Raw genomic sequence first — 10,644 nt, 5'->3', positions numbered from 1 at the left:
AGAGAGAACGCATACATTACCGGTTTGAAATACGGAATAATCCAATTGTTTTTCTATATTAATCGTGGAGACTATCTTAGATTAGTTGCATCAATAAACTGAATCCCAACTTTGACGAATGTATCGACTGATGTTCATTACAACACTAGACAATGTTTAGAGGCGTGTTGCTTCGATCTAAATCCGATCTGAGCCATCTAGTATGTCGTTGTTTGGTTAGGGGCTCATTAGGGCAGCATCACATCCCAAAAGTAATATTGATAACTTCACGTCAGATGACGGTAACAAAATTGTATGCACAGCTTAAAATGGCAGTATGTCCGTAAATAGCCTCAAGAAAATATAGTTTATAAACAACCAGATATAAAGTCCAAGTAATTTGTGTTGCCTTCACCCAAAGCTGAAATATAATTATGTAAAAGATAAAACTGAACAAACCAAAGCCTGCGTTAAAGTGGGTTTTGTACATTATAGCCCGAATATAAATATATCAAAGAGATGCAGAAAATACATGGCCGAGTCCAACACAGATGTGAGAGAATTAATACAACTTTCATGTCCCGAGGAGTCTGTTTAGGTGGCACTGGAAGATCAATACCAACGACGATATTGGAAGACGAAGAGCTAAGTAACTGAAAGGGCTTGTCAAAAATGTACGAAATAACGTTCCAGTACATGTATAAATCGGTATATATGCCTGTGTGGACCTCTAGTCGTCTGTGTCATTCAAAAACGGATCAATATAAAATAAAAACCTTTCCTTACCCCTATGTGCCGGCACACCGCGTTTATGTACTATAATGAATGACATTGGTTTTGGTTTCTCTCCAGGCATTAAATTGGCCTCTGATTGGTCATCACTGATTTTGATTACGTTGAAGCTGTCCAAATCGTCCAGCATTCTTATGCCGTACTGGCAGCGTGATCAATGACTTCAAAATATAGTTTATTGATCCTACACAAAATACTTTTCATGATTTTGATATGACTCAGGTTTTAATATTTTTTCCACCAACACTAACTGTACCAGCCACGACTGATATATCATGATAGCTGTTCCAATGCCCTGCCCCAACTGTCAATGATGTGGCTATTCCAGTCACACCAAGCCCAACTGTAGCCTTGCAGGCTACGCCAAATGCGACGTCAGTGATACAACTTGTACGTTTGTAGCGATGTCAGTGATACAACTCATACGTTTATAGCGACGCAGCATGCCGTGGCGTTTGCAGATCTCAGCACATTTGTGTACCTGCTTCGTTGATTTTATTAAGTCGATAATGCCGAGGGACAGTTATGTGAATATGTTTATTATAATGCTGGAGTCAAATTATGATTGAATAATTACAAGGCCGCTCACAAGATTATGTCTAAAAGTTCAAAATTATGATTGAATAATTACAAGGCCGCTCACACGATTATGTCTAAAAGTTCAATTCAGTAGACGTAATCTGCTTGACCAACTAACTATGCAGTCATGGACCCAAAGTCTTATTAAAATCTTTTGTTCCAAGCAACTTTAATGAATAAAAGTATATTCAATTATTTGTTTAATAACTCATTGCACGCCTAGTGTAAAGAAAAGTAAATATGCAGTTGCCTAGCGCAACCTTGCTTGAAGCTACCATATTTTTCAAAGGGAACAGTAATGTAAAAACACATGTTGTTACACTGGTAATCAGAGAGTAAATATAACACACTAAACTCTCCACCAGTTATTTGTCTCATCTCTTCAAAGATTTGCAATAATGTATATGGAAGCAGCATTTCTGAATTCCACGTAGCCGGTATCCTTGAAAATATAGCGTGGTAACAACATAACAGCCCAACTTGCAAGAAATCAGCTGTCTACACATTTTTATTGCATTTTTTGTTATCGTCATCGGCTAATTTACTGATTCACTACTTTAAAAAGAAATAATCGTCAAGTTTAATAGTGACTTCGGGTTTTCAGGCACATAAAATTTGCAATTATTCCTCAAGAATTTCACCAGTTTTGGTGAGTGCTCCTCAAAAGTTACATTGATGTTTACTATCTAAATAACCTAAATTTTAGCATAGCTCTGCTTGGTTTCATTATCGTTTGGTATATAAAATGTCTTCAACGAATAAAGTGTTTTCTAAGATAGATACATCTGAAACAAAGTTCAATTTGATAATAAAGTAAAGATGAAACAAACAGTGTTTGCAACTTTCTTTTAACACTCATCTGAGCTCACAAGAGTTACTGCAGTAGAGGATCAAACTTAGTCCACAGCTGGTTCTTTTAGATTATTCTGTTTCGGCTTATACACTGCATCTCCACTGGGATTTTACTACATGTAACAACGTCTCCATTATTTTCACGTGCGGTGATTATAAGATTGATGTCAAGTGAGTCAATATAAAAGTAAAGTTATATTCGTTTAAAATCATCATGTCCAATCATGCTGGATGCCCACAGCTTGTTGGGTTCCATGTATTTTGCTAAGATCCAGTGAGTATGAATCATTCCTTCGGATGCATAATGAATACCTGTCCAGCTTGTCGTGGAATTAGAATTTCCCATGATGTCATTATTCCATGCAACCGAAAATCCCACAACGCTGTCCTGGTTATTCGCCCCAACCATATTGCATCGTCCAAAAAGTTCGTACAACCCGTTTGCATTACCAACGGCACTGCTGTATTTACTATTCAGATAACCATTTTTGCAGGAAATGTCCAGTATGGATCCCAGCTGATTCTTCCATTTTCCAGATATACCACATGGATCGATTGAGTTCAACCATGGTGACGTCGTTTGCTCGGTGATTGTTGGGTTGGTGATATCTAGATAGTAGAAACAAAATCAATTTTTTTGCTTGGATAATAATAATAATAATAAGCAGCAGCAGATTTAGTGCTAAGGCAAGACTGGCTTGATAATATCTTTCTAGTTGTTCATATGTATCATGGTAGCTTTCACGGAACTGTGTATATTTGTTGTTAATGTATTAGATTTGGATTAAAGTGTACTGTGGTTTTGTTTCTGCTTAAAGCGTTGCCTGTGGGTGGTTTTTATAGCGTACAGAATTGCAATGTAGTGGGTTCGGTCGACTCCGAGCAAAGTGCTTACAACGAGAAAAACCGATATACTTCGAGCTGACGGGCCGTGCATAACAATATAGCCAGTCCACGTTTTCTTAAATCTAGTTTAGTTGCATATATTGCATTAGCCTAACATTACGTCGCGATATATGGGAACCATTATTTGGGACACCTTGTCTGCAATATTCGAGGAATTTCTTTTCATTTCGGCAAGGAAAAAAATCATTTAATGAATCTTTCGCCCAGTCATTTGTTTATAGTTGCTCGCACATTGCTTTGCCCTAGAAGAAAAATGCCTGAATTACCGGTACTAGTCAACCCTATTTAGCACATCTACGTCCCCTTCACATCAACCAATAGGACAGTCACCTACTGTTGCTTGGCATGAGTGTTGCCAGCTTGCTCACTGGCGTGACCGTTATAAAGTGTTACCTAGCAACGACAGTATTTCATACTGAATAAATATGGGAGAAAACAATCTAGTAAGTTTCAGACAAGTAGGTTAAAATATGGAGGATACTTACAGTAATTTTGAGTTTTAAAAAATCGCGCAAATTTTGATTGGTCAACACTATGTACATAGACAGGCTTCGCAGCTACTATTCTCTGCGAAAGAATTTCACCATAAAATGTCACAAATTTATGTGCGCGTCTCTATCTCTCTCTAAAATAGGTTCTCGCTTCAGCAAGGAATTATTTAGTCCTATTATTATTACCCTTACTCGTACCTCGTGGACAGAGTACTAACATGAGCATATACGTGTTAATGGAGCAAGCCGGGTGTGATTCACACCCGGCACTCTTTTAGCCTAATATCAACAATTTGAACATATTCCTTGCATATAATCCAATAAACTGAGTAGTCCTCTTATCTAATACCGGAAATATCGAAAATCATTGTATAAATAGTTGTAAAATCTCGTTTACCATTTTTAGCCGATATTTTCGTTTAGATCGTCCGCCACATTATTTCAAATAATGATTACTTCCGCTCTCAGCCTCGTTTGTTTGTGTGCCATATAAGGACATTGACGACTTATTTTGAAATGTAAACAAATCGTAGTAAAAATTTTGCGCCGTTTGGGTCAGAAATTCTGCGCATTAAAAGTAAATACGGTTTCTCGGCAACTTTGAAATTCCACCAAGAAGCGATTATTCGCCACTTGATTGATAATATAGCGTAGAATATCCAAATATGGTCTGACAAGCCTTACGTAGAAAAGGGGTCACGGCGAGAGTCTCGCGTTATCTGTCATGGCGGACAGGATGAGGTTAGAGTAACCATGCCAATTTATTTTATCGTGTAAGGGCTTAATAAATTCAAAATAAGCCAAACTTCTTTCACAATACGATTATACTTATGTAGTTGATTTCTACACTGTTTGTTTTTCTGACTTTAGTGATGATTTTTTTGCTCCATTACATTATATGGGATCAGTTCGTAGCCTCAACCACAACAAATCAAGTTGAGGCTACGACATTGTAGCTAGGAATTATTCCAGTTTGTACACTGTTTAAACCATAGGGGCTCGTTACCGAGAAAATTAAGGGTATCCGTCAGTGAATAGTGGGCTAGATGGGTCGAACTTGTAACAATATAACAAGGCAATATACGAATCCTCACTCCTCGGGTAATATACGAATCCTCACTCGTCGGCGATTTCAACCCTGCTACTTTGTCCTAATTACGTCTGCTAATTTCCAGGGTACGCCAGCCGTAATGAAGAATACCTCAGTTTCCAGGGTACGCCAGCCGTAATGAAGAATAGCTCAGTTTTCAGGGTACGCCAGCCGTAATGAAGAATAGCTCAGTTTCCAAAACAGCTCAACAAGCTTCGTTCAGTTCGTGGCATATTAGAGAAAAGTCAACAATTCTTCGCAGATTTTGACTAAATGAACAGTACATGGAAGGAGGATGTTAGCATTAGTGTTAGATTTCACCACTGACGGAAAGGTAAGATCTAAGCAATCTCAATCTCTCTTACCTTTCGGAAATACCAAAGGGTGCGGACTCTCGTCTTCCCTTGTGTTATATTGTTACAGGCTGGACCCACCCAGACCTGTATTCATTGACAGACAGATCTTTTTCTTGGTAACTAGTAGCATCCCATACACTGTTCTAAAATCTACTAAGGGCTACTGGTAGTGTGCAATTCAGTACAGGTGGGTGGGGGAAGGTAGTATGTGTGCAAATGGCTAAAGATTATGCTATTGGTGAAGTCCCTCGGTTAAGTATCATGCAGCATTTTGCAGTTACGTGTGCAAAAAATAACTTAAAAGTCAATTTCATACCTTTTTACTGCAGACTTTGATGCAGTGTACATCAATATGGAGTCTGTACGAGATGAAAATGAAATGTCACTGACACTTGTGAACAATCCATTAAGTGGCAAGGAGAAGTGGATTAAAACATGGGGGAAACTGAACAATACTCTTTTTGCACGCATTATTTGCAAATAAAATGGATCATATTATGTTCTGAACAACCTTGACAGTAGTCCCTAAAAATGGTAGGAAGGCCTTAGGCAGCATTGTATGATGAAGACAATGACAGTTCTCCGTACTTTTGGGTAATAATATTTATGAAAAGTTTAACCCCAAACATTACGATTTTCCCAAGAATCAAGGGTCTGGAATATTTTTATTCTCGGCTCACGTTTTTCTGTACATACTGAACTAGCTATTGTACCACAATTAGTAATCAAAATGTTCTAGACTGATTAATGAATGAATTTCGTTTTAATCTCTGAACACTTTCTTGGCATCCTAATAATAGGTTCAAAACAAAATGTATGCAATCCAATATTGTGGTACAGTTTCTCTTTATGTAGACCACCAGCCATATTAAACTGACACAGTTTATCCTGGTTTCTAAAGCACCCATGTCCCTGCAAAAGACTACACTGTACAACAATAATTTTTTTTTATCCAGTCCAGTGTAGAAACCACATACAACACCACCCCACCCAATAACTTGTTACCACATATACATAAAAATGTCACTAAGTACCACTACCGTGTACATAATTGTACATACAAGTGAAAACTATTTTCCTATATGTGGCCCATTGGACACGCCGTAAAATCCAAGGATGTTGTTGTTGTTGTTGTAGAGCTTAACGCCATTTTTCTGCATGGCGGCCAGAACAAATGGAGGAGGAAGAACCCGGGAAAACACCGGAAAGAACCGCCGACCCACGAGAAGCTATTGGCAAGCTTTCTCACATACCCATATTGGCCGAACCCAAGCAGACAGTTGAACAATCTAGGGCAGAAAAACACTTTTATATAATCATACTCATTGTCCTTATTCATGCTGCGCTATGCTTCGATTCACCTTATGGAGTAGCATCACTCGTGATAGACACCCGAACTGAACGAAGTACCATATTGTAAATAATGCAAATGCTGATACGTCTTTGTTTAAATTTGTCTTTTCCTTAATTCGATTCAATCTTGTTTTGCAGTAAGTGACTCCTCACTCAGTAGCGGAAACCAGAATAGTTATTTATGTATACATAAAAGGTTTATGTAAAATAAGCAGTTCATGACAATTCTCCATTATCAAAAGACCGGTATTAAGGACGAACGACTTATGATAATCAAAGCTGTAAATTTTGACGAGTCAATACTTACAGCAATACATGCCTTTAAGTTGTAAAGAACAGAAGTTAAATGTTAACAAGCAAATTAGTCATCTTATAGTATGTATTTCAGGAACGTATTATGATTCTCTTTGTTATTATAGGTACCGGCCATAACTACTTTCAAATTGGAAAAGTTTAATACCTCGTGTTATATGACTCGTTCAGTGAACCACGTTGACGAAGACCAATATGGCAACGTCCTTTGCGTGGCATCATGATGTTTGCCAGTGCATTGTACGCAAGGACAAATGTATTGTCTTCAGGCAACAAGACTGTTACAGTGCAATAGCTCAATACTATCTTAATACCGTGATGCATCGCCAGAGCACGGACTCAATTTAGTGTACGATATAAATGGTGAAATTTTCGAGTAACTGTGGGGATAAAAGCAGGCAAAGTGAAAATAAATCAACGGCCACTATCGGTAGCAATCGTTGCAAACACCCTAAACAACATTCATTTGGCGTAAATCTCGGGGATATCAAGCCAGAGTGCGTTTGATTGAGACTACATAAGAATCGTGCAAATCGCATGTGACATTGACTTGCCAAGTGCATACAAGCACAAGGGCTATATCGTTACATTTAAGACCCCCGAGCCCTCGATTCATTAACGGATACTCCTAATTTAACTTTGTAACGAGCCCCTGTGCATACAAGAGCACGAATTTCTCGCTTCTTTACCAATAGATGCTACCACCTCTTTGTTCTGCGAGCTCTGAATTACAATAATAATAGCTGTCAAATTGTATTGTCCTTTGCAAGAAAATAGAAACACTGGTCTGTGTACCGTCATTTCTTAGTTTTTAATCGAGGAAACTCATCACGGCCTTTTGTATTGTTATACAAATTTTCATTTTATCCTCATTCACATCATAGTAAAGTATCTGAACTTAACGTAATTCAACGCTTCAACTTGATCAGTAAGAGATTAAAATTTCAGTATTATTTTATGAAACGGGTTTGCATTATACTTACCGTTGTGAACTGAGTTGATAGGACAAGATGTGCCATGTATATTCTCGAGTCGTTGCTTAATTTCGGATTTTAAAAAAATCACAGACAGTAAGCTCTGATAAAATTATTCGTTGCTACAAAATGTCAAACTGTGAACTTATAGCAAAGAAAAACTTGGTAGTGGCGTGAAATGTGAACGTCCATCATTACGAATATAAATCTAACGCTTTATCCACTAGACCATAACAGTCCTTATACTGGTAAAGTAAATAAATGCAGAAATAATCTGTTCGTAAATCTTACCTATTCCCCCCAAAAAATAAATAACTAAATAAATAAGACACGGTAGTAACATATAAGATTTAATATATTTTCTCATTAAAGATTTTCTTATTACAAGGAAAATTAATATTGTGTTCATATTTTAAGCCACATTATATTAATGTTGCGTAGCCAGTAGGTAAGGAAATGTACTTACTGCGAAATGGTGTGACTCGCACAACGGTTTGAAAAGACTGCCGCAGGGAAACAAACTTTACAATGCTAATTTTATAAGGACTTGGAAACGTTTTGGTTGGCTGGTTTCATAAATACTTCATAAGAATATAAAATATAAAGAATTTATATGATTTATAATTAAATTATGGAATCATCATTCTTTTCATGGGTAAGGAATATGTTAGGCGCAAAAAAAGCAAAGGAATATTGAAAACTGAAAATGTCTACATGTACATTCCGGTGAATGCATACAAAAACACCGCCACGAACTATGCATATCAGTAGTGACTCTGAATGCAAACATCACTGTTTTCATCGTTAAAAAAAATAGCATTGACACGTACCTTATTTATAAATACATGCTGTAAATGAACATTTGTCACTGTTTCACTTTATTACCAGCTTTACTCAAGTTATATTGTTGTTGTGGGGTTTAACGCCATTTTTCAGCACACAATAGGCTATACATGGCGGTCAGTATTAATGGTGGAGGAAGAACCCGGGAAAACCCCAGAAAGAACCATCGATCCACGAGAAGTTATTGGCAAGCTTTCTCACACAACCACATTGGCTGAATTCGAGACTCGAACCGACGCAGACAGCGGTGACATGGCAGTGATCCGTAACGGAGAACGCTTTAGACCACTCGGCCACTCGCGGCCCCCTCAAGTTATGGAAAACAACGCTATTCTTTTGAAGTTGTCCGTATTCGCTCCAGATGGCTACAATATCAACACAGTATAGCTGGTTTGTTTCTTGTACCTTGCAGTAGTGGAAACTGGATTACGTTCGACAACCTTAAGAAAACCAGCACGATAAACTTTAATATGTATACGCATATATCAAATAAAAAGACTACGAACAAGTAATTCGATTTCGAGCCAAGGGTTGCACAAAACAATTCACTTTTCATCACATGAACACTTTGCCACCCAATTTCTAAGGCGCTCTAACCATCTACTTTATTCCGATTGGATCCTCGAGGTCCCTCACAACAGGCATCGCTATATAGTCGAGCTTTATCCTTCATGAGTTATGCTTGAGTCCATTTTGTGGCTTAAACGTTATCTGCACAATGTCATCTCATCTCTGCGATTTGTTTTATGTGAATGATATTAGCATCCAACGATTAGTAACGTGTTTGAAGGCTTTTTTTCTGTCGTCTTTCATTCAACACATGTCGTTCTCATACCTGAAATCCAAATCGTGCTCACGGATGTCAAGTGATACATAGTGGTTCATTATACCGTTAACACCTCTTATATGCATGTTTCCTGCTGGCTTGCCTCTAATTGTTCCAATAATATCATCGAAGTTTCATCAGACTTCTGGTTTTCAATCTTTGCGGTTGGTCCATCGGGCCGACTGGAATTTCCGGAGCATTGTTTATATTTATATACATATGTATCGTAGGTTACAATGCTTCGAGATTGTAAGCTCAAATTTGGAGTTGCACGTCCAAAACATGTGCGCTTGACTGAAACAAGAAGAAAAGAAGTATGTCGAGATAAGTTCTTGTGAATATTACTTTAAAAGAGTAAAGTTGAAACTCTAAAATGGGCCGATGTGTTTGTTAATATAACACAAAACATCCTTTTGTTTATCGTAATGAGAGCCTTTCTATTTTTCTGTTAGCGTAAGGGCGGAATAACAGATATATTATATTTACTTAAATATATCATAACAGACACATATTTTATATTAAACTAGTTCCACTCAGTACAGAAAAAATAAAACAAAATATATTATTTTGGAGGATATTATCTTTTATGCGGAACGGAGCGAAAACACAGAATTTAAATCAAAATTATATATATATATATATATATATATATATATATATATATATATATATATATATATATATATATATATAGATAGATAGATAGATAGATAGATAGATAGATAGTTAACATAGACATATAAACCTATATTCCAAACATACCAACCAAAGAATTAATTAGCATAACGTTCCCCATCCATTCATTAAGTAATATCCAAGTACAATATCCTTCACAAGTACTTAATTAGCAATGCAATGGCGTATACATGCACTTACGTAAATATAGGATAGCAATGATAAATCCTTGTTTAAACATGATCCTTTCCGGTGCGTCAGATACCAATATTGTCAGCAAACAGGTTCCTTAAACGCTCAGTAATTTTTTTCTCAAATCATCTAAAGACAATACATCACGAAACACTACTTTACAATTGCATAGAATTTCTTGTTTCGTATTTGCATGGGTCATCAGTAAGCCTTTCTAAGCCGAATATCAGTTCTTCACTCGATGCATTATAAAACACTACACAAACACCCAGTCCAACGAATTATTCCTATCTTAAATTACTAAACGTGTATACTTACATATATTAAGATTTCTCCATCTTAAGACATTGTGTGGGGCCATTTTCAGAAAATAATGCATGCTTTCATAACGTCTAGTTACTTTAATACATTTAAACGTCTGATT

The sequence above is a fragment of the Sinohyriopsis cumingii genome, unplaced genomic scaffold (assembly GCF_028554795.1).
Source record: "Sinohyriopsis cumingii isolate HCF-2022 unplaced genomic scaffold, ASM2855479v2 utg000131l, whole genome shotgun sequence".
In the NCBI taxonomy this organism is placed as follows: Eukaryota; Metazoa; Mollusca; class Bivalvia; order Unionida; family Unionidae; genus Sinohyriopsis; species Sinohyriopsis cumingii.
This window is presented reverse-complemented; position numbering follows the sequence as displayed.